The sequence below is a fragment of the Acomys minous genome (assembly GCF_964271855.1).
Source record: "Acomys minous genome assembly, chromosome: 4".
In the NCBI taxonomy this organism is placed as follows: Eukaryota; Metazoa; Chordata; class Mammalia; order Rodentia; family Muridae; genus Acomys; species Acomys minous.
The window spans coordinates 5585430-5597060 of record NC_140486.1 but is presented as its reverse complement, the minus strand read 5'-3'; the positions used below and the strand labels follow the sequence as shown (position 1 = coordinate 5597060).

Here is an 11631-nt window from a genome sequence, read left to right as displayed (position 1 = left end):
TAAAATTAAAATTATTTTGCATCTATATATAAAATTCCATACCAGTGAATTAAAAATAACCTTGTGAGTGACAATTAAGGCATTAAGTTGAGGAGCAGATTTACTAATCTACTTTTTTGTCCTATCATCCCTATGTATTTCTGTTTCCCCTTCTTTCTTTTTAACCCCTATCTCCAAACCTAAGAATGGGAGATAAAGGAAAAGAGAGACATCCCTGAGTCCAACCTTGTTTTCTCTCCGAATATGGCCAATAATAACTTATAACCAGCTGGTTTTCATTGACTTACTGAATTTGCTTTAAAATCCAGCTTTCAGTTTAGCGTTGTTTTTAGTCATTGATGACCATACTTGAGACCCTCCTGTACCTCAGGCTGTGTTTAGAAGGCTGACACTTCTTGGCTAATGCCCGCTTCACTTCTTTTTTGATCTTCTTTTTTGATGCCTTAGATTGTTATCATTTTGTAGTGTCTTGTTGTTGTTGTTGTTGTTGTTTTGCCAATCTGAAGTTTACTGTACTTTTGGTCCCCACTTCTCTCACTCTGAGTAAAACATAGCAATTTCCTATATACTCCCTTATAATTGCAGTTTTCTCAGGCTATTCGTAATGTTTCCATCCATTTCAGGAGACTTTTATATGTGGCAGCAGGTAATCTTTTGTAGTGTGTTAATACTCTTTTTTACCTCATTTGATTCTCTTTTGATTTCTTTTTATCAATTCTTTGCCACACAGAAATGTTTAATCTTTATGCAATAGAAAATGCCTAGGATTTTCCTTTCGCCCAAATTAAGTGTTTGATTTACATGTGTTTCCCAACCCAGTTAGTTTGCCAAAGGCTTGCTGGTATTTTAAAAACTGTAAAGTTGTCATTCTCATCCATAGCCTCTCGTATATTCAGTCAGCACAGAAACACTCCCATCTATTCTAGTTGGCTTTGTTTTCTCCTTTCTCATTTAACAACCTTTATGTATCAAATCTGGCAAGTCTATTAAGACTGTTATTGGGGGAAAAAGTTCATCTGGAAAGTGAAAATAGACCAGAAAACACTGAGTGTAAATTTTGCACTTTCCCACCGAGTTAGAGAATTTTAACTTTGAGTGGCTTTCACCTGTACTCTACTCCCACTTTCAGAATTAAAAGTTACAGTGTCCGTGGAGCACAAGTCTCCCTACTCCTGGCAGCAGCACACTCTGTTTCTCCTCCCACTTCCCACCTCAGCGGTATTGGCCCATAGACTAGGAATAGGAGAAAGGGCTTGTGATTGACATGCTTAGGGGGAGAACGGCAGGGTGTCGAGGGAGAGGAGGAGATGGCATTATGTATACTGTGAGAAAGTGCGAGAGTCGGGTGAGGGCAAGGTATTTTTAACACTGGTAGAGCTAAATAATTCAAGTGCAATTGGGGTTTGAATAATAACAGGAAACAGAATGATTGCTAATTATAGATGGTGCAATCGAATTGTTTTCTTTTCCCTCTAGTTATTCAGGAATCACATTAAAAGCTAAGGAGAGGACAGATGGTGAGCTGGCTATCTGGAGCATAGATTGATCGGCAGGTGATAAGTATGTACAGAGAGATAATCGCCGATAAGCAGGTAGAGAGTAAGCTAGATAAGTAGATGGATGATGAATCATAAATATATGGGTTGTATATAGGCAGATAATAAATAGGTAGATAATAGATTAGATAGATGGTATATAAATGTTGATTAGGTGGATAGATAAGTAGATTTCAGAGGAAACAGAAATAAAACTTACATAGATAACCGTTATATAAACACTAGATAACAGATAAACACGCATAAACATGCAGACAGATAGACATGTTGAGCCATGATGGCCCATGTTTGTAATGCTGGTGGCTGCGGAGGATAAGGAGTCCAAGACCTTGTCTCACAGTACACACATACACATTGATATAGACACTTTAAAGCATCACAGTTGGTGTGGTGATTTTAAATAATATACCGCAAAAAGCAGTTCTCCCTAACGGTTCTGATGAACACCGGTGAGCACAGTTTCACCTAAATACAGGACATTGAACTAGGTGTTGTGTATGTGAATCTGGGTTCGTTTCAGCCACTTGCCCCTCACTGAACACCGGGTGGAGATGGCTGTAGGAACACCAGGGAGCTCTCGCAAGCTTCCCACCTCGCCTTTAAGGATTTAGAGAGGCTTCAAGATCTCCTCATCTCCTCTCATCTTAAGACAGTTCCTCTAACATTCTGTACCAGTAGGCATGGATGTTCCTAAACTGAGATAAGTCTCTACCTAAAGAATAATTTAAACGGAAGACCTTTACCCCGTCATTAATAAAATGCTATAGACAGGCCACGGAAGCTGGAGGACAAGCAAGTTGCAGTCATTGGGCTCTCACTTCCAGGCTCTCACTTCTGGGTTTTCACTTCCGGGCTTTTGCTTCCAGGCTTTCACTCACTTCCACGCTCCCTGAGAGATTCTTTCTGACATTCACTATGATCATTTACGTTGACTCGTATTGTTTTTGCTTAATTACATGTTCTGTTGCATGTATCTTGTTATTTCTAAAATATATATATAGCACTTACTGAAGTGAAAGTAAACAGGTAGCTGTCAGGAGTTGACAATCCATTGATATACGTAAAATATAGCCAAACAGATGTTCTAGAAAACACTTCAGTGAGAACAAAGGCTTCTGGGAATGCAACACAGCTCTTAGCACATGGGTAGTGGCTCTATTTGCCCTTAGGAATACTTTTATCCCGAAACATTTATGGATCTCATCTGTCACCCAAGGACCCAGAGCTCTGGGAATTGCCAGGCAGCCAAAGGCCGCCAGCACTGCTGCCAAACTGGCTAGATGGTGAAGCAAAGAAAGTCTCCCAGGGGCCAGGTGTTCCCCAAGAAAGCTGAGCTTCCCAAATTGGAGTCTGAGAAGCCAAGAGTGGACGCTTGCTGTTCTCAGTGGGTGTCACAGCTAAGGGCAGAGCGCAGATCAGAACCGTTGTCTACTTCCTTATGCATTGGGGGGCATTCTCATGCACGCAATCTTCTTTACAGCAATGGAGTTCACGGCCATAGCGTTCACCACGCCTTGGGTCACTGCTTTGGGTGAATTGCCACATACGTTCTTCAGATCAGTTCACTACAAACGTCCCGGCCTCACCAGGTGAGTCTCAAAGGCACCATTCCAGGTGTGGGGTTTAGGTGAGCCAATCCTCATGCCCCTAGGGAGCATTGAATCATTCATCTATGGCTAGAAGATGTTCCTGTGGGGAAAACAAAGAAATATAGCAAAATCGAAAGAAGCTTGGCTCTTCGGCAAGATAGTCACTGTAAGGCAGGTCAAGGTCGTTGGTGGATGACTGTGGAGAGAGCACCTGCTCTTATTACTAGGAAGTGTACAGCTACCTACATCTCGTCTTGTATTTTTCTTCACATCCTTCCGCTTTTGTGAATTTGTCTCTCGGAAACACAAATGTCACTTTCCTTGTAGACCGTTTGGACCCCGGTGACAGAGCAGAGCCTTGTTTTTCTGGGATACCTGGGGCCTCCACGTGGGCCCCAGAGCGCATTTGGGAAGAGAGGGTGCTGGGCGTCAGTATGCAAATGAACATATCAACAGTCTGTCTTGTCAAAACCTATTGTGTCACAATTATTACCACAAGTCCCACTTTGCTGCCAGGAATTTTACATCCGTGACAGCTACAAGAAGATGAGATCTTCCCCCGCTCCCAGCCCCCCTTTGTATTCCTTTCAGGCATATGGCATACCAGCCCAGCAGAGTGAATCAGTATACAGTGAATCGCACCATTAGATGCAGGCCCGAGGAGCCACACCACATAGCAGTAAGAATTTTGAAAGGAAATAGTGTCCCGCAAGCTAGCCAAGCTGCTTGCCCTACCTGGTCAGCAACGCTTTGCTGTGGAGCCTTTTTCTTGACCTGGAAATGTTGTTATAATCCCTGTCCCTTCTAAATCCCATGTTTGTCCTAGACATCACTGCTACTGCAGTCTGGGTAAACAAGAGGCGAGCCTTGTTCCAGACACTGCTGGAATGGAGCAGGGCAGAGGTAGCCCATGGTATTTACCCCAGCTATGTGTACAGATATAGACTTCTTTTCTTCAAGCCCAGTATGAGATTATTTTCTACTTGTCCACAGCTTCATATTCCAGAAAGAACAGGAGCAAATCATCATCATCATCATCATAATAATAATAAAATAATAATAATAATTTTAACATAAGCATATTTAAGTCATAAATATCTTACTTCTGTGAAATTGTTTAATTAAGCTACTACTTTATCTTTAAGGAATTATTCGAAAGACCTCTTGCTCATTGATGTTTTTTTTCAATGCTTTTCTGAGCCCCAATATGGCTCCATCTCTTTGCTTTAAGCACATTGTTAGCCTTTGGTTATGTAAGTATGCATCTCAGACAGTAATAATTAACCCAGAGAGAAAGGCCCACTCTGGCCCAATTTGGGAAGTTCTAGTCCACTATTAGTTGGCCTCATTGCCTTGGCCCTGTGGTGAGGTGACACATGTCAGGAGACATACATGAAGAAGCAATATATCATGCTGTCAACCAGGGAGCAACAGAAAGAGGAGCAATCTGGAGTTTCTAGTCACCACAGTGACTTAATAAACTTCTCAACAGGCCCCACAGCAAAGGTTCTGTCATCTTTCTGTACGTAGCATTAGGTGCTAGGTACAAAGAATTTAATATACAGATATTTGGGAGGATCTCATGTACTCACCAAGCATGCTTACTGTTGATTTGTCACTTCTTGTCTGAGAGGCCACCCTGACTTTTTCAGGCTGTCTTCCTAGTATAATCTACAGTTAGAAAAACAATTAAATGTCATGGGCCACTGTTACATATAGCCAAACAAAATTCAATTTGCTTTTACTTTTTATGGCTTGATATTCTCCATCATAGTCCGCAATCCTCATTAACAACCTCTGTTTATTCTGTCAATTGAGAAACTGTTAGTCTCAAGCCAAACAGTTGTCTTCTGAAGGTCAGGGGACAGGATGTGGTCATGTCACCGAGAACCTGGGATCTAAGAGGCCAGTCACATAACAGGCTTTAAAGGGTGTCTGGGGTTTCTCAGGCTGTACTTAGGGCTGAGGGAGTGGTTGTTTCCTCTCCACTAGCACAATCGACAGCAACAGGCTCTACATAACGGGGATGGTGGAAGAACTATTGGGCAGGTGATCTCTCACGGTCCTGAAATACGTCTGCCTGGACAGTACGTCATCACCCGCCATTTGTCAGTACAACTGCGGATGAACAGTCTAGACTAGGAACAGAATCAGTTCTGACTTCTGTCTGGCACTGCCAGAGGTAGATGTGAGATGTGGCAAACGTCTCTGCTCACATGAGATAAACAGGCTAAAGCTATGACTTCCCCACCTGAAAATCCCTTTGCCACCCTGACAGCCTCAGTACAAACACTTCCATTGCATAGTTGTTAAAGGGGCCTGGAAAGGCGGCTCGGTGGTTAAGAGCACTTCCAGAAGATTCTAATTTGATTCCCAGCACCCATGTCAGACAACTCACAAGCACCTGTAACTCCAGTGCCCGGAAGATTCAGCACTTCTCTAGGGAGGCTCGTGCTCACATGCTCACACCTACGTACAGACACATAATAAAAAATAAACCCTTTTTAATCCATTTGGCTGTTTGCAAACTTAGCTTCTGGTTTCTAGCTAGGCACTGTCATAAACATGCCTGCATACATTTCACTTATTTGTATAGGTTAAAGTTATTTCTGAAGTGATTTCACAAAAGTTTTTCAAGCAATTATTGTGGTGGTGTGGCAGTTAAAGAGGATGGTATAATTATTGAAAATGAAGTTATGTAAAATTAAACTTGATGCTGATGCATCTTCTAATTATCCGATAAACACTCTATCGATATTTAAACGTCTTTCTTGTACTATTTAGTGGAGACACCCTCCACCACACTACACATATTCAGATGACTGAAATCTCTATGGGTGTCCACACCAGGTGCTAGTATTTTGGGATTGAGGTTGGGGTCTGTGCTGGCTAGTTTTATGTCACCTTGACACAAGCTAAAATTATTGGAGAAGGAGTCTCATTCAAGAAAATGCATCTACCAGACTGGCTCGTGGGCAAGCTTACAGGCCATTCTGTTTAGTTAGTGATTTTAATGGGGGAGGGCCCAGCGCATCGTGGGTGGTGCCATCCCTGGGCTGTGGTCCTGGGTGCTATAAGAAGCCAGACTGAGCAAGTCATGAGGAGCAAGCCAGTAAGCAGCGCCCTCCATGGCCTCTGCTTTAGGTCCTGCCTCCAGGTTCCTGCTCTAGTTCCACTTCCTGTCCTGACTTCCTTCAATGAGGAACAATGATAAGGAAGTGTAAGTCAAACAAACTCTTTCCTCCCAACTTGCTTTGGGTCATGGTGTTTCCTCACAACTGCCACCCTGACTAAGAAAGGAGCTTGTTAGCTCTGGATAACTCCAAACGTACTAGGTAGCTGAAGATAATGAGCCTCTGATCCACCTGCTTCTGCCTTCGGAGTACTAGTTACAGGTATTCATTACCACATCTAGCTTAGACATTGCTGGGGTGTAAAGCAGAGGCCCCTGCATGTTAAGCAAACACTCTATAGGCTGAATCTCATCTGTAGCCCACAAATACACACAGAGAGACACACATGTAAACACACACAGGGACACACACACACACACAGTAAATGAGTATTGTGACTGTATGTATGTCTGTGTATTGTGTATGTACAATGCCCTCAGAAACCAGAAGAAAGCATGCATCTCCTGAAACTGGAGTTACAGATGACTTTAACCATCCTGTGGGTTCTGAGACTCAAACCTAGGTTCTTCTGAAGAGCAGCCAGTGCTCTTAATCTCTGATTTATCTCTCAAGACCAACAAATATATATTTATTAGCCTCAAAAAAATGCCCTCAGGATAGATTCTAATCTATTCTTAGAATCCCCTCTTGAGTGTGAGTGTGAAATATTCAAAGTTCATAAAGCTGAAGGTCATGTGCAAATTAGCGCTAACAGTCACGGAAAGCCCATCCTTCTCATGTAAATCTAAAACTGGCTGGATGCAGGGACATCCGGGACTCCCTGTCAGAGCCTCCTGCCCACAGGACAATCTTTTACAGTGCACACAGACACGCACACGTATCCTAAAATAAGATCAACAATTTCAGTGCACAAACTATCTTGGTGAGAAAGGTACCTTCCAGAATTTTATCCTGGCTTTACTTTTTTCTTAATCTTTGTGTGTGTATGTGTGTGTGTGTGTGTGTGCATGTGCACCTGCATGTGTGCCTGCATGGGTTAACAGTACATTCTCTTTCTTTCGTCTTTTGTTTGCTTGGTCATTTCTATGTGGATGCCAAGGCATGTATATTATTTGGTTATGATGTTTTAGTCTGGGTTAGACTTGGTTTTTCTCCTCCTACAAAGCCACACTTGCTAATTCTTCCCAAAATGTACACCAACCAGGGACCAAACATTCAAATATGTGAGCCTATGGGGTCATCTCCTTCAAACCTCCACACTTAGGCATGAAAGCCTGAGTTCTACCCCCCAGCACGCGCATAGAAGCTGGCAGTATGTAGTTAGCATCCTGTGCCTGAGGAGTGGAGACAATTGCATCCCTGGAGCCTGCTGTGTGGTCTAGCCAACTCACTTGGCTCTGGGTTCATGAGAGGAGAGACCCTGTTTCAAAAGATAAGGTGGAGAGAAACTGAAGAAGAAATCTGCCCCTCTGGTTTCTACACACATGTGAACATCTTTATATGAGTACACACACAAACACACACACACACACACACACACACACACACACACTCACACACACACACTCACACACGCACACACACCATCATCTCATAGGCCATGTTCATTAGCCAGAGCTCCAACCTCACCACTCCCTAAGCACTTGACAATTCAATTATCTTCATTTCAAATGTTAATTGTCTTTAAGAAGTAATGTTTTATTTGCTAACTAGAGTAGGAAGCTTGCAGATAGCAGACAGATAGGCGACTTAGGCTCCTCAAGCTTACTGAGAATGAAACCCAGGAGATGCTGTCCGGCTCATCTGACTTGTGCTGTTTGCCTCTTATGATGTTTATGCATAAATTCCCTTTGTAACCACACATCACACTTAGAGGACACTCTGATAGGATCTGCTTATCTCGTTCTTTATACAATTCTCTGGAAAACACACACAAACCTGGGCTTCCCTCTGGGCGTTCTGTGCAGACCTAAGATGATGCCAATCAACAGGTTCGTCTTAACCCAGCACGAATTTCCTAGTTTTCTCTTGCTGTGCAGTATTCCATTTTCTTTTGCGCCTTCTATTAAAGCTAAGATTTTTAATTTGATATAAATAGGCAGTGAGGTTGTATTTAGTTTAAATAAAAGACTTAGTCACTCACCTCCTGCGAGCTGTTGCTTTTGCTGTTCAAGCTCCTCTTTAGCAAACCCACCTACTTATCAACTGATTGGGGATGCGAAACCATAGTCTCAATATGGTCAACCCCATTCTTAATGGGTCAAAAACCCACAAGCCACTGTCATTATTTGCATCAGACGCTACTAAGGTTTTATAGTGGCCTCCACACACCAGCGGAGTCTGGTGTGGATGGGAAGGGAGATTGTTGACAGGATAGCAATCCTTAGATAGAAAAAGAAATGTGGTTGTTTGTCAGCCCAGAACGAACCAGGGGCACCGCTTCCCAGCAGCCGCCAGCCAAGGACACGTCACATTTAAACAGTTAGAGTCACTTTTTTTGTATAAGTGGATGGAAAAAAAAAGTGGCGTGAGTCTGGCGAACAGAGACGGCTGATCTCCGGGTCCACCAGAGGGCTCGGATTCCCATTTACTCCCGGTACCTGGAGGAAATATGTCCAAACACTGAGATTTTGTGTTGATCTGTCCATGAAATGCTCACCTTAGGTACTGGGTTACAGACTGAAGGGACAGAGTAACTTCCTGTGGTCTTTGTCATGCACGCAAGCATGACTGACACAATCACGCTCCCCAGAAACAATCTGGCAGTCACAGAACATGCTGGTGTGGTAGCCCACAGAACTTTCTGCTGGCCGCATGAAAACTGAATGAATGAAGACCTATAAGGTATTGGAAGTGGCAGTGTTGTTCCTTTTTTAAAATTTTTACTTAATCTTTCAAATTTCCCTGGCAATAAATTTTTAAACCATTTTTTTCAAAAGATTGATATTAGAACCCCTCCGCCCCTGTTTTCTGCTGGTGAGGTTTGCCTCCGTTCAGATCCACCCTCAGTTCTGCTGAAGCAATCTACCTGGCTGGATGTGCCCTTCAGAGGCCTGGTCAGTGTTCACTTGTTTCCTAAGGGAACTAAGGGTTGTTCATTTAAGACAGTCAATAGTCAATATGTAAGTAATTGTGAACATGGATGCTCGTGTTTAAACTCACCTCTAGATCTGCAAAGTCTTTTCAGTAGAACACTGGTCCTCAGCTCTTTTCCTTCCAATAACCTAATGTGTTTGAGCAGAGGATAAGCCTGGCCAATGGACACATAAGCCTATTTCTAATATAGTGCAATGGAAAACGGTGCCATTACATTCTTCTGTCAAGACTCCACCAGGTTGAGAAGATGGTTCTGTCAGTAATATGACACAAGCATGAGGATCCAACTCAGACCCCAGAATCCACACAAAAGCTAGTCAGAGCAGCACCGGAGGACAGCTTCAGAGGACAAAGTCAAGTAGAACTACAGACTTTATCTGTCAGTTAGCCTAAATGAATTCAAAAGGTCCAGGTTCAGTGAGATAACTTCTCTCAAAAATTTAAATGAATAAATAAATAAATGAGGTGGAGGGCAACTGAGAAAAACACCTCCTGTCAACCTCTGGTCTACACACAAACACACAGAGACACACACACATGCACACACACACACACACACACACACACACACACACACGCATGCCCACACATGCCCACACACATGCACACACACACAGAGACACACAAACACACACACATGCACACATGCACACTCTCTCTCTCTCTCACACACACACACACACACATGCCCAAACATGTACACACACATGCACACACACAGACACACACAGACACACACACAGACACACACACACACACACACACACACACACACACACACACACACACACACGCAGTACACCAAGCACAGCTTTCGGTTTGAAAGGAGCTCCTGCTCTCACAACTTCAGCAAGATGGGGTAACATCTGTTCTTGAGTTTTATCCACTGCTCAAGCATCTATGGCTTTTGTTTAACTAAAAAATGGAAAGATCAGATCAGCGCCCTCCGGCCCTCATTGGAGAGCTTGGATAGCTCATATTCTAAAATTGTCAGGAAAAACTTCAGAGCAGAGTGCAGTGGTAACCTGGGGCCCTTACAGCTCCAACCCAGGGGTTCTCAGCCTTTCTGATGCTGTGGCCCTACTAGTTCCTCATGTTGTGATGACTTCCCAACCAGCAAAGTATCTAGCTGCTGCTTCATAATGGCACATTTGCTACTGTTATGAATCATAATCATAGGGCAAATAGTTGAAGACCTTTGTGGAAGGGTCATTTGACCCTCAGTGGGGTCATGACCCACAGGTTGAGAACCACTGCTCAACCCCTCCTTGTGTGTTCTACCCAAAGCATTGGGGGAAAGAACTTGCTGTGTAAAATTAATATCTGGTTAATGCTATTTTGGTAAAGTGGCAGCAAGTGTAGGGCAGATCCCTCTTATTAGTCACTTTGAGTCTATATGATGCCGTTGAGGACAGCATAGACCTCTTTGGATTTCCCACTATCCCAGAGCACAGAAAATTTGAAGTGCTGTAGTATTGCTAGATTGCACATTCCCACTGACCCTGTACCTTGGGCCGCATGCCTCCCTGTCCTAGCTACTTAACTGTTACAATAGTAGTCACCATATTCAGAAGCAACTTGGAGAGGAAAGGGTTTATTACACCTTATGGGTTATAGTCCCTCACTGAGAAAGGACAAGGCAAGAACTCAGGAAGGAGCTTGAAGCAAAAACAGTGAAGGCATTCTGTTTAGTGGCTCGCTTTTCCTAGCTTCTGCTTACCAAGCTTTCATGTATATAAACCATGCCGGATGCCCTGCATAGGCGTGGTACAGCCCACAGTGGGCTTGAGTCTTCCTGTATCAATTAGCAACCGAGAAAATGCCCCTCGGACTTGCCAGTGGGCCAACCTGATCAAGGCAACCCTCCACTGTAGACTCACTGAGCTATGTCAAGTTGAGTTGCCGGTGAAAGTCAACTGGGAGACTCCTTACCTCCTTATCTTCGGCCAAAGGATCGACTCCCCCAGCCAAGCTGCTATTGCCGCCATCTTTATCGTATTGAAGAGCCTACACCCACCTAGTCTGCTGGTGGCCAAAGCTGAATCTTTCAGAAAGATGAGGAGTAGAAGTAGCCAAGGCGAAAGTCAACAGGTGCTGTGGGAAATGCTCCCCAATGACCGCTGTGGTTTGAACTCCCTCAGACGAGGCCTGGAATCAGTTCCATCTCCCTCGGATTGCCAGATGAAAAGCAAGTTTCAGCTTCTTAGAGTGCATGTCCAGTAGAATAGATCCTGTTGGGCTTTTCGATGCTGACAG

General features: G+C 43.6%; 1 long non-coding RNA gene across 1 annotated transcript; it reads right to left on the bottom strand.

Annotated features, from left to right (window-relative positions):
* Window positions 1-3199: 3199 nt before the first annotated feature.
* LOC311596454 lies at window positions 3200-11330 on the bottom strand. The gene is made up of 3 exons (XR_014778848.1): window positions 11308-11330; window positions 4738-4816; window positions 3200-3245 (listed from the first exon to the last, which is right to left on the bottom strand). It is a non-coding gene; the product is annotated as an uncharacterized lncRNA (long non-coding RNA).
* Window positions 11331-11631: the final 301 nt, after the last annotated feature.